Raw genomic sequence first — 12,500 nt, 5'->3', positions numbered from 1 at the left:
CAGCATGTATTAGCTCTAGAATTACCACAGTTATCCAAGTCATGTGGTACGATCTAAGGAACCATAACTGATTTAATGAGCCATTCGCGGTTTCACCTTATTTTGGCTTGCACTTAGACATGCATGGCTTAATCTTTGAGACAAGCATATGACTACTGGCAGGATCAACCAGGGAGCTGCTAGCAGCTTTTTTTTTCGTTCGGAGGAACCTCCCGGGTCCGCAGAGCACCGGGTCCGAATCTTATGATGTACATTTTTTTTTCCTTCTGTATCAACAAGTACGGGGGCGACTTCCCAATATCGACACCCGCTTTGCAATTGCAAAGTCTTTCCTTCCATCTCTAATTAATTTTCCTAGGGAGTAGGCGAGGCCAAACTTCCAAGGCTTTCACTGGCGAATATATCGCGCTCTTAGAAACTCGCATGGTACTTGGCGAGTGGATTTCAAATTATATGATCGGTGCCCACATTCGGGCGCGGCCCACTGCGGGAGCAGACCGTTGGCCCGTGGGCTCGCTGTGAACTAATTTGCCCACTGGTCCGAAAAGTATTCATTTCTAAACACCTTTGGCCAGGGCTGAAGACCGCGACTAACCCCTTTGAAACTTGTCTCTCAGGGAGCTGCGATCCATCAAACATTTCATTGTTAACAGAGGGGAACCATTACTTGGTTAAGACGATAGGACACGCGTTCCCCACCATTTCGCATCCAATCGAATTGCCGCACAAGAGCTCGTTACCTGAGAAAGGTATAGCATTGGCTCGCAGCTAGTGTATTGCAGTTCAGACAGATAGGCCACTTTAGATAGTTCTTAGTGTTCACAGTTATCACCAAGACTAGACCCATATGGATTTAATTCTTCAAGGAGCAGCGGTCCACCAATAAGAGAGATGAAGACATGTTTTCGGATGGCCACAACGCCCCCTCGCCACCCAAATGTGCATGTTTTAAGTGTACATTGGGAGTCGACGGAACATCGGGAGTCCGCTTGCTTTCTCCGGATCAGCTGCCACCCCCCTGATCTACCAGATAGACAAGAACATGTCTTCTCCACCAATCTCATCCACCGAAGCTCCGATCATGGCTTCTTCTACCTTTATACTGATATACCCCCACGGAGCAACATGCGGGCAAGGGAACTCTTGCTACCCTTCAGTAAAGCAGGTATCTCTTATAGATGGTGACTGCACCTTGGCCAGGATTGAAGACCGCGACTAACCCCTTTGAAACTTGTCTCTCAGGGAGCTGCGATCCATCAAACATTTCATTGTTAACAGAGGGGAACCATTACTTGGTTAAGACGATAGGACACGCGTTCCCCACCATTTCGCATCCAATCGAATTGCCGCACAAGAGCTCGTTACCTAAGAAAGGTATAGCATTGGCTCGCAGCTAGTGTATTGCAGTTCAGACAGATAGGCCACTTTAGATAGTTCTTAGTGTTCACAGTTATCACCAAGACTAGACCCATATGGAATTAATTCTTCAAGGAGCAGCGGTCCACCAATAAGAGAGATGAAGACATGTTTTCGGATGGCCACAACGCCCCCTCGCCACCCAAATGTGCATGTTTCAAGTGTACATTGGGAGTCGACGGAACATCGGGAGTCCGCTTGCTTTCTCCGGATCAGCTGCCACCCCCCTGATCTACCAGATAGACAAGAACATGTCTTCTCCGCCAATCTCATCCACCGAAGCTCCGATCATGGCTTCTTCTACCTTTATACTGATATACCCCCACGGAGCAACATGCGGGCAAGGGAACTCTTGCTACCCTTCAGTAAAGCAGGTATCTCTTATAGATGGTGACTGCACCTTGGCCAGGATTGAAGACCGCGACTAACCCCTTTGAAACTTGTCTCTCAGGGAGCTGCGATCCATCAAACATTTCATTGTTAACAGAGGGGAACCATTACTTGGTTAAGACGACCGGACACGCGTTCCCCACCATTTCGCATCCAATCGAATCGCCGCACAAGAGCTCGTTACCTGAGAAAGGTATAGCATTGGCTCGCAGCTTGTGTATTGCAGTTCAGACAGATAGGCCACTTTAGATAGTTCTTCGTGTTCACAGTTAAGACCACGGCTAGACCCATATGGAATTAATTCTTCAAGGAGCAGCGGTACACCAAGCATTTCATTGTGTACTAGAAAGCACCTCTACCATGTAACAAACATACGACCACCAAATTTCTGCTTACTTCCCCCAGCGGATAGTATTTGCTAGTATCATCCACAAAGTAAATCAATTTTTTCAATGTACCGCTTCTTGGGGGAACTGGGCATGAATCAATCAAGCATTTTGAGGTAGCATGTCCGCTTCACCGCGAGGTGCTCTGAATACCATTATACATTCTTTTTCATCATCCACTTTCAGACCACTACAAGACCCATACTGAATTAATTCCTCAAGGAGCTGCAGTCCACAAAACATTTTACTGTGTACTAGAGGGCACCTCCACCATGTAACAGAAAACATACAACCTTCTTAATTTAATTCTGCATTGTTTCCCAGACGATTTGTTAGCCATACAACAGTACCATCCACAGTAATTCACCTCTTTGAAATCCAATGCATTGTAGAGAAACTGAGGTGGTAGCATTCAAACCGTTCTGTAATGTTAATTCTGCTTCATAGAAAGGTGCTACAGGTTCCACAATAATTAATTGGATATTTTTGCAATATATATAGGGCGAGAAAACTCGGGGGGACTCCCTTTTCATTTATGTACATATTCTTTCCATATTGCAAATAATTCCAATTTTTCCCGATTGCATGTCCCCCTAATATACCCAAAATGGGCCTATCGATGGGTTCACAAAGGTACCCAAAATATGAGATTTTGACTGAAAGAGGCTGGCTAACTTCCGGGAACATGATCATAGGAAATAGGTCAAAATCCCGAATCGCAGTTGTTTACGAACAACCACGAACGGAGACTTAAAATAACCTATAAGGCTGGAATTCATGGGGCCTGTATAACAGGCATTTACACAGACTCTCGGGAGGGAGGGCTCTGTGGCCGGGAGAATTTTCTGGCTCCCCGCCCGAAACTTTTCAGAGTCCCTAATGCCTGCTTGAATGTGAATAAGCAGAGCCCGGTAGCTGATATTTTGCCGGGGTGTGGAGGCCCCGGTCGCCGCCAAATTCCTCTGGTCACAGCTTGTGTTAATACACATGTTAATTTTACATGCAAACCACCAATGACAATTTTCCTCGGCCGCGGAGGCCTCGGTCGCCGCCAGAATTTTCTGGTTCCCGCTCAATATATTGCAGAGTCCTGCAGGCCTGCTTCTGTAGGAATATGCAGAGCCCGGTAGCTGATATTTTGCCGGGGTGAGGAGGCCTCGGTCGCCGCCAAATTCCTCTCATCCCAGCTTGTGTTAATACACATGTTAATTTTACATGCAAAACCACCAATTACCATTTCCTCGGCCGCGGAGGCCTCGGTCGCCGGGAGATTTTCCTGGCTCCCCGCTCAATATACTGCACAGTCCCGCAGGCCTGTCTCCAGTGGAATACACACAGTCCGAGAGCCGAAAATTTGCCGGGGTGTGGAGGCCTCGGTCGCCAACAGATTGCCATAGGCTCTGGCTGCAATATTTACCGTGTATTTTTTCCCTCCAGAGACACCACTACACCCTATATAACCCAAAATGGGCCTTGACGCGTGTACACGCGGAGCCCGAGCGCCGAGAGTTCTCCCGGCCGCGGAGGCCTCGGTCGCCGGGAGAATTTCAACGGCCCCTGCTCGAAATTTTTCTAAGTCCAGAATGCCTGCTTCTCCCAGCCTGTGTTAATACACATGTTAATTTAACATGTAAAATCACCAAGGACCATTTCCTCGGCCGCGGAGGCCTCGGTCACCGCCAGAATTTTCTGGCTGCCCGCTCCCCATGGGTAGACGCGCTGCCCAAGCGCCGAGAGTTCTCCCGGCCGCGGAGGCCTCGGTCGCCGGGAGAATTTCTCCGGCCCCTGCTCGAAATTTTTCAAAGTCCAGAATGCCTGCTTCTCCCAGCATGTGTTAATACACATGTTAATTTAACATGTAATATTACCAATGACCTTTTCCTCGGCCGCGGAGGCCTCGGTCGCCGCCAGAATTTTCTGGCTGCCCGCTCCCCATGGGTAGACGCGGAGCCCGAGCGCCGAGAGTTCTCCCGGCCGCGGAGGCCTCGGTCGCCGGGAGAATTTCTCCGGCCCCTGCTCGAAATTTTTCAAAGTCCAGAATGCCTAGTTCTCCCAGCCTGTGTTAATACACATGTTAATTTAACATGTAAAATTACCAAGGATTATTATCCCGGCCGCAGAGGCCTCGGTCGCCGCCAGAAATTTCTGGCTCCCCGCTCAATGTATTGCAGAGTCCCGCAGGCTTGCTTCTCCAAGCCTGTGTTAATACACATGTTAATTTAACATGTAAAATTACAGAGGATTATTTCCCCGGCCGCGGAGGCCTCGGTCGCCGCCAGAATTTTCTGGCTGCCCGCTCAATGTATTGCAGAGTCCCGCAGGCTTGCTTCTCCAAGCCTGTGTTAATACACATGTTAATTTAACATGCAAAATCACCAATGACAAATTCCTCGGCCGCGGAGGCCTCGATCGCCGGGAAAATGTTCTGGCTCCCTGCTCGAATTTTTTTTCTAAGTCCCGATTCGCTATTACAGGCTGGCGCACGGAGTCCGAGGGGCGTAAATATGCCGGGTAGTGGTGCCTTCCGTCGCCGAGACATTTTACAATTGCCTGGGAGCAGTATTTAACATGTTAATTTTTTCCCCTCGTGACACCACTACCCCCTATATAACGCAAAATGGGCCTTGCCAAGGGGGCGCGCAACGCCCGAGCGCGGGCGTTTTTCCCGGCCGCCGAGACCTCCATCGCCGGGAGAATGTCTTCAGCTATTTGCTAGATTTCCCGATTCGCCCCGCACGACAAACAACCACGAACGAGGTGGTTTTCGAGAGTTCTCCCGGCCGCGGAGGCCTCGGTCGCAGGGAGAATTTCCCTGGCCCCTGCTCGAAATTTTTCTAAGTCCAGAATGCCTGCATCTCCCAGCCTGTGTTAAAACACATGTTAATTTAACATGTAAAATTACCAATGACCATTTCCTCGGCCGCAGAGGCCTCGGTCGCAGCCAGAATTTTCTGGCTCCCTGCTCAATATATTGCAGAGTCCCGCATGCTTGCTTCTCCAAGCCTGTGTTAATACACATGTTAATTTAACATGTAAAATTACCGAGGATTATTTCCCCGGCCGCGGAGGCCTCGGTCGCCGCCAGAAATTTCTGGCTCCCCGCTCAATATATTGCAGCGACCCGCAGGCTTGCTTCTCCCAGCCTGTGTTAATACACATGTTAATTTAACATGTAAAATCACCAAGGACCATTTCCTCGGCCGCGGAGGCCTCGGTCGCCGCCAGAATTTTCTGGCTGCCCGCTCCCCATGTGTAGACGCGGAGCCCGAGCGCCGAGAGTTCTCCCGGCCGCGGAGGCCTCGTAGCCGGGAGAATTTCTCGGGCCCCTGCTCGAAATTTTTCTAAGTCCAGAATGCCTGCTTCTCCCAGCCTGTGTTAATACACATGTTAATTTAACATGTAATTTTACCAATGACCTTTTCCTCGGCCGCGGAGGCCTCGGTCGCCGCCAGAATTTTCTGGCTCCCGGCTCAATATATTACAGAGTCCCGCAGGCCTGTCTCCAGTGGAATACACACAGTCCGAGAGCCGAAAATTTGCCGGGGTGTGGAGGCCTCGGTCGCCAACAGATTGCCATAGGCTCTGGCTGCAATATTTACCGTGTATTTTTTCCCTCCAGAGACACCACTACCCCCTATAAAACCCAAAATAGGCCTTGCGGTGGGTACACGCAGAGCCCGAGCGCCGAAGTTCTCCCGGCCGCGGAGGCCTCGGTCGCCGGGAGAATTTCTCCGGCCCCTGCTCGAAATTTTTCAAAGTCCAGAATGCCTGCTTCTCCCAGCCTGTGTTAATACACATGTTAATTTAACATGTTAAATTATCGAGGATTATTTCCCCGGCCGTGGAGGCCTCGGTCGCCGCCAGAATTTTCTGGCTCCCCGCTCAATATATTGCAGAGTCCCGCAGGCTTGCTTCTCCCAGCCTGTGTTAATACACATGTTAATTTAACATGTAAAATCACCGAGGACCATTTCCTCGGCCGCGGAGGCCTCGGTCGCCGCCAGAATTTTCTGGCTCACCTCTCAATGTATTGCAGAGTCCCGCAGGCTTGGTTCTCCAAGCCTGTGTTAATACACATGTTAATTTAACATGTAAAATTACCGAGGATTATTTCCCCGGCCGCGGAGGCCTCGGTCGCCGCCAGAATTTTCTGGCTCCCCGCTCAATGTATTGCAGAGTCCCGCAGGCTTGGTTCTCCAAGCCTGTGTTAATACACATGTTAATTTAACATGTAAAATTACCGAGGATTATTTCCCCGGCCACGGAGGCCTCGGTCGCCGACAGAATTGTCTGGCTCCCTGCTCGAATTTTTTCTAAGTCCCGATTCGCTATTACAGGCTGGCGCACGGAGTCAGAGGGGCGGGAATTCGCCGGGTAGTGGTGCCTTCCGTCGCCGAGACATTTTTCTATTGCCTGGAAGCTGTATTTAACATGTTAATTTTTTCCCCCTCGGGACACCACTACCCCCTATATAACCCAACATGGGCCTTGCCGCGGGTACACGCGGAGCCCGAGCGCCGAGTGTTCTCCCGGCCGCGGAGGCCTCGGTCGCCGGGAGAATTTCTCCGGCCCCTGCTCGAAATTTTTCAAAGTCCAGAATGCCTGCTTCTCCCAGCCTGTGTTAATACACATGTTAATTTAACATGTTAAATTACCGAGGATTATTTCCCCGGCCGTGGAGGCCTCGGTCGCCGCCAGAATTTTCTGGCTCCCCGCTCAATATATTGCAGAGTCCCGCAGGCTTGCTTTTCCCAGCCTGTGTTAATACACATGTTAATTTAACATGTAAAATTACCAATGACCATTTCCTCGGCCGCAGAGGCCTCGGTCGCCGCCAGAATTTTCTGGCTCCCCGCTCAATGTATTGCAGAGTCCCGCAGGCATGCTTCTCCAAGCCTGTGTTAATACACATGTTAATTTAACATGTTAAATTACCGAGGATTATTTCCCCGGCCGTGGAGGCCTCGGTCGCCGCCAGAATTTTCTGGCTCCCCGCTCAATATATTGCAGAGTCCCGCAGGCTTGCTTTTCCCAGCCTGTGTTAATACACATGTTAATTTAACATGTAAAATCACCAAGGACCATTTCCTCGGCCGCGGAGGCCTCGGTCGCCGCCAGAATTTTCTGGCTTCCCGCTCCCCATGGGTAGACGCGGAGCCCGAGCGCCGAGAGTTCTCCCGGCCGCGGAGGCCTCGGTCGCCGGGAGAATTTCTCCGGCCCCTGCTCGAAATTTTTCAAAGTCTAGAATGCCTAGTTCTCCCAGCCTGTGTTAATACACATGTTAATTTAACATGTAAAATTACCAAGGATTATTATCCCGGCCGCAGAGGCCTCGGTCGCCGCCAGAAATTTCTGGCTCCCCGCTCAATGTATTGCAGCGTCCCGCAGGCTTGCTTCTCCAAGCCTGTGTTAATACACATGTTAATTTAACATGTAAAATTACAGAGGATTATTTCCCCGGCCGCGGAGGCCTCGGTCGCCGCCAGAATTTTCTGGCTGCCCGCTCAATGTATTGCAGAGTCCCGCAGGCTTGCTTCTCCAAGCCTGTGTTAATACACATGTTAATTTAACATGCAAAATCACCAATGACAAATTCCTCGGCCGCGGAGGCCTCGATCGCCGGGAAAATGTTCTGGCTCCCTGCTCGAATTTTTTTTCTAAGTCCCGATTCGCTATTACAGGCTGGCGCACGGAGTCCGAGGGGCGTAAATATGCCGGGTAGTGGTGCCTTCCGTCGCCGAGACATTTTACAATTGCCTGGGAGCAGTATTTAACATGTTAATTTTTTCCCCTCGGGACACCACTACCCCCTATATAACCCAAAATGGGCCTTGCCAAGGGGGCGCGCAACGCCCGAGCGCGGGCGTTTTTCCCGGCCGCCGAGGCCTCCATCGCCGGGAGAATGTCTTCAGCTATTTGCTAGATTTCCCGATTCGCCCCGCACGGCAAACAACCACGAACGAGGTGGTTTTCGAGAGTTCTCCCGGCCGCGGAGGCCTCGGTCGCCGGGAGAATTTCTCGGGCCCCTGCTCGAAATTTTTCTAAGTCCAGAATGCCTGCATCTCCCAGCCTGTGTTAAAACACATGTTAATTTAACATGTAAAATTACCAATGACCATTTCCTCGGCCGCAGAGGCCTCGGTCGCAGCCAGAATTTTCTGGCTCCCTGCTCAATATATTGCAGAGTCCCGCATGCTTGCTTCTCCCAGCCTGTGTTAATACACATGGTTATTTAACATGTAAAATTACCGAGGATTATTTCCCTGGCCGCAGAGGCCGCGGTCGCCGCCAGAATTTTCTGGCTCCCCGCTCAATGTATTGCAGAGTCCCGCAGGCTTGCTTCTCCAAGCCTGTGTTAATACACATGTTAATTTAACATGTAAAATTACCGAGGATTATTTCCCCGGCCGCGGAGGCCTCGGTCGCCGCCAGAATTTTCTGGCTCCCCGCTCAATATATTGCAGCGACCCGCAGGCTTGCTTCTCCCAGCCTGTGTTAATACACATGTTAATTTAACATGTAAAATTACCGAGGATTATTTCCCCGGCCGCGGAGGCTTCGGTCGCCGCCAGAATTTTCTGGCTCCCGGCTCAATATATTACAGAGTCCCGCAGGCCTGTCTCCAGTGGAATACACACAGTCCGAGAGCCGAAAATTTGCCGGGGTGTGGAGGCCTCGGTCGCCAACAGATTGCCATAGGCTCTGGCTGCAATATTTACCGTGTATTTTTTCCCTCCAGAGACACCACTACCCCCTATATAACCCAAAATGGGCCTTGCGGCGTGTACACGCGGAGCCCGAGCGCCGAAGTTCTCCCGGCCGCGGAGGCCTCGGTCGCCGGGAGAATTTCTCCGGCCCCTGCTCGAAATTTTTCAAAGTCCAGAATGCCTGCTTCTCCCAGCCTGTGTTAATACACATGTTAATTTAACATGTAAAATTACCGAGGATTATTTCCCCGGCCGCGGAGGCCTCGGTCGCCGCCAGAATTTTCTGGCTCCCCGCTCAATGTATTGCAGAGTCCCGCAGGCTTGCTTCTCCCAGCCTGTGTTAATACACATGTTAATTTAACATGTAAAATCATTGAGGACCATTTCCTCGGCCGCGGAGGCCTCGGTCGCCGCCAGAATTTTCTGGCTCCCCGCTCAATGTATTGCAGAGTCCCGCAGGCTTGCTTCTCCCAGCCTGTGTTAATACACATGTTAATTTAACATGTAAAATCAACAAGGACCATTTCCTCGGCCGCGGAGGCCTCGGTCGCCGCCAGAATTTTCTGGCTGCCCGCTCCCCATTGGTAGACGCGGAGCCCGAGCGCCGAGAGTTCTCCCGGCCGCGGAGGCCTCGGTCGCCGGGAGAATTTCTCCGGCCCCTGCTCGAAATTTTTCAAAGTCCAGAATGCCTGCTTCTCCCAGCATGTGTTAATACACATGTTAATTTAACATGTAATATTACCAATGACCTTTTCCTCGTCCGCGGAGGCCTCGGTCGCCGCCAGAATTTTCTGGCTGCCCGCTCCCCATGGGTAGACGCGCTGCCCGAGCGCCGAGATTTCTCCCGGCCGCGGAGGCCTCTGTCGCCGGGAGAATTTCTCTGGCCCCTGCTCGAAATTTTTCAAAGTCCAGAATGCCTAGTTCTCCCAGCCTGTGTTAATACACATGTTAATTTAACATGTAAAATTACCAAGGATTATTATCCCGGCCGCAGAGGCCTCGGTCGCCGCCAGAAATTTCTGGCTCCCCGCTCAATGTATTGCAGAGACCCGCAGGCTTGCTTCTCCAAGCCTGTGTTAATACACATGTTAATTTAACATGTAAAATTACCGAGGATTATTTCCCCGGCCGCGGAGGCCTCGATCGCCGCCAGAAATTTCTGGCTCCCCGCTCAATATATTGCAGCGACCCGCAGGCTTGCTTCTCCCAGCCTGTGTTAATACACATGTTAATTTAACATGTAAAATCACCAAGGACCATTTCCTCGGCCGCGGAGGCCTCGGTCGCCGCCAGAATTTTCTGGCTGCCCGCTCCCCATGTGTAGACGCGGAGCCCGAGCGCCGAGAGTTCTCCCGGCCGCGGAGGCCTCGGTCGCCGCCAGAATTTTCTGGCTCCCCGCTCAATGTATTGCAGAGTCCCGCAGGCTTGCTTCTCCAAGCCTGTGTTAATACACATGTTAATTTAACATGCAAAATCACCAATGACAATTTCCTCGGCCGCGGAGGCCTCCATCGCCGGGAGAATTTTCTGGCTCTCTGCTCGAATTTTTTCTAAGTCCCGATTCGCTATTACAGGCTGGCGCACGGAGTCCGAGGGGCGGAAATATGCCGGGTAGTGGTGCCTTCCGTCGCCGAGACATTTTACAATTGCCTGGGAGCAGTATTTAACATGTTAATTTTTTCCCCCTCGGGACACCACTACCCCCTATATAACCCAAAATGGGCCATGCAATGGGTGCCCACAACGCCCGAGCGCGGGCATTTTTCCCGGGCGCCGAGGCCTCGATCGCCGGGAGAATGTCTCCAGCTATTTGCATGATGTCCCGATTCGCCCCACAAGGCGAACAACCACGAACGAGGTGGTTTTCGTTCGTGGTTGTTTTCGTTCGTGGTTGTTTACTGTTCGTGGTTGTTTTCATTCGTGGTTGTTGTGCGTTCGTGGTTGTTGTCGTTCGGGGTTGTTTTCCGTTCGTGGTTGTTGTCGTTCGTGGTTGTTGTCGTTCGTGGTTGTTGTCGTTCGTGGTTGTTTTCCGTTCGTGGTTGTTTTACGTTCGTGGTTGTTTTCGAGGCAATTGGTACTTTGAAAATTTCAATCGGTTAGCTAGAAAAAATTCTCCCGGCGGTGATTGCCTTGATCGCCGGGAGAATTTTCTGGCTCCCCGATAAAATTTTTTCCAAGTCCCGATTCGCTCTTACTAGCTGGCGCACGGAGTCCGAGGGGCGGGAATTCGCCGGGTAGTGGTGTGTTCCGTCGCCGAGACATTTTCCTATTGCCTGGAAGCAGTATTTAACATGTTAATTTTTTCCCCCTCGGGACACCACTACCCCCTATATAACACAAAATGGGCCTTGCCGCGGGTACACCCGGAGCCCGAGCGCCGAGAGTTCTCCCGGCCGCAGAGGCCTCGGTCGCCGGGAGATTTTCTCCGGCCCCTGCTCGAAATTTTCCAAAGTCCAGAATGCCTGCTTCTCCCAGCCTGTGTTAATACACATGTTAATTTAACATGTAAAATCACCAAGGACCATTTCCTCGGCCGCGGAGGCCTCGGTCGCCGCCAGAATTTTCTGGCTGCCCGCTCCCCAAGGGTAGACGCGGAGCCCGAGCGCCGAGAGTTCTCCCGGCCGCGGAGGCCTCGGTCGCCGGGAGAATTTCTCCGGCCCCTGCTCGAAATTTTTCAAAGTCCAGAATGCCTGCTTCTCCCAGCATGTGTTAATACACATGTTAATTTAACATGTAATATTACCAATGACCTTTTCCTCGGCCGCGGAGGCCTCGGTCGCCGCCAGAATTTTCTGGCTGCCCGCTCCCCATGGGTAGACGCGGAGCCCGAGCGCCGAGAGTTCTCCCGGCCGCGGAGGCCTCGGTCGCCGGGAGAATTTCTCCGGCCCCTGCTCGAAATTTTTCAAAGTCCAGAATGCCTAGTTCTCCCAGCCTGTGTTAATACACATGTTAATTTAACATGTAAAATTACCAAGGATTATTATCCCGGCCGCAGAGGCCTCGGTCGCCGCCAGAAATTTCTGGCTCCCCGCTCAATGTATTGCAGAGTCCCGCAGGCTTGCTTCTCCAAGCCTGTGTTAATACACATGTTAATTTAACATGTAAAATTACAGAGGATTATTTCCCCGGCCGCGGAGGCCACGGTCGCCGCCAGAATTTTCTGGCTGCCCGCTCAATGTATTGCAGAGTCCCGCAGGCTTGCTTCTCCAAGCCTGTGTTAATACACATGTTAATTTAACATGCAAAATCACCAATGACAAATTCCTCGGCCGCGGAGGCCTCGATCGCCGGGAAAATGTTCTGGCTCCCTGCTCGAATTTTTTTTCTAAGTCCCGATTCGCTATTACAGGCTGGCGCACGGAGTCCGAGGGGCGTAAATATGCCGGGTAGTGGTGCCTTCCGTCGCCGAGACATTTTACAATTGCCTGGGAGCAGTATTTAACATGTTAATTTTTTCCCCTCGGGACACCACTACCCCCTATATAACCCAAAATGGGCCTTGCCAAGGGGGCGCGCAACGCCCGAGCGCGGGCGTTTTTCCCGGCCGCCGAGGCCTCCATCGCCGGGAGAATGTCTTCAGCTATTTGCTAGATTTCCCGAT

General features: G+C 51.5%; 1 non-coding gene across 1 annotated transcript in view; it reads right to left on the bottom strand.

Annotated features, from left to right (window-relative positions):
* Positions 1–175, bottom strand: part of LOC134545433 (small subunit ribosomal RNA) — a 1,989-nt gene extending 1,814 nt beyond the window's left edge. Inside the window, exon 1 of the ribosomal RNA XR_010078534.1 lies at positions 1–175. This exon is cut by the window's left edge and continues 1,814 nt beyond it. This is a non-coding gene — a ribosomal RNA (small subunit ribosomal RNA).
* Between the last annotated feature and the right edge of the window lie 12,325 nt (positions 176–12,500).

This window comes from Bacillus rossius, unplaced genomic scaffold (genome assembly GCF_032445375.1).
Source record: "Bacillus rossius redtenbacheri isolate Brsri unplaced genomic scaffold, Brsri_v3 Brsri_v3_scf717, whole genome shotgun sequence".
NCBI classification, from domain to species: domain Eukaryota; kingdom Metazoa; phylum Arthropoda; class Insecta; order Phasmatodea; family Bacillidae; genus Bacillus; species Bacillus rossius.
This window is presented reverse-complemented; position numbering and strand designations above follow the sequence as displayed.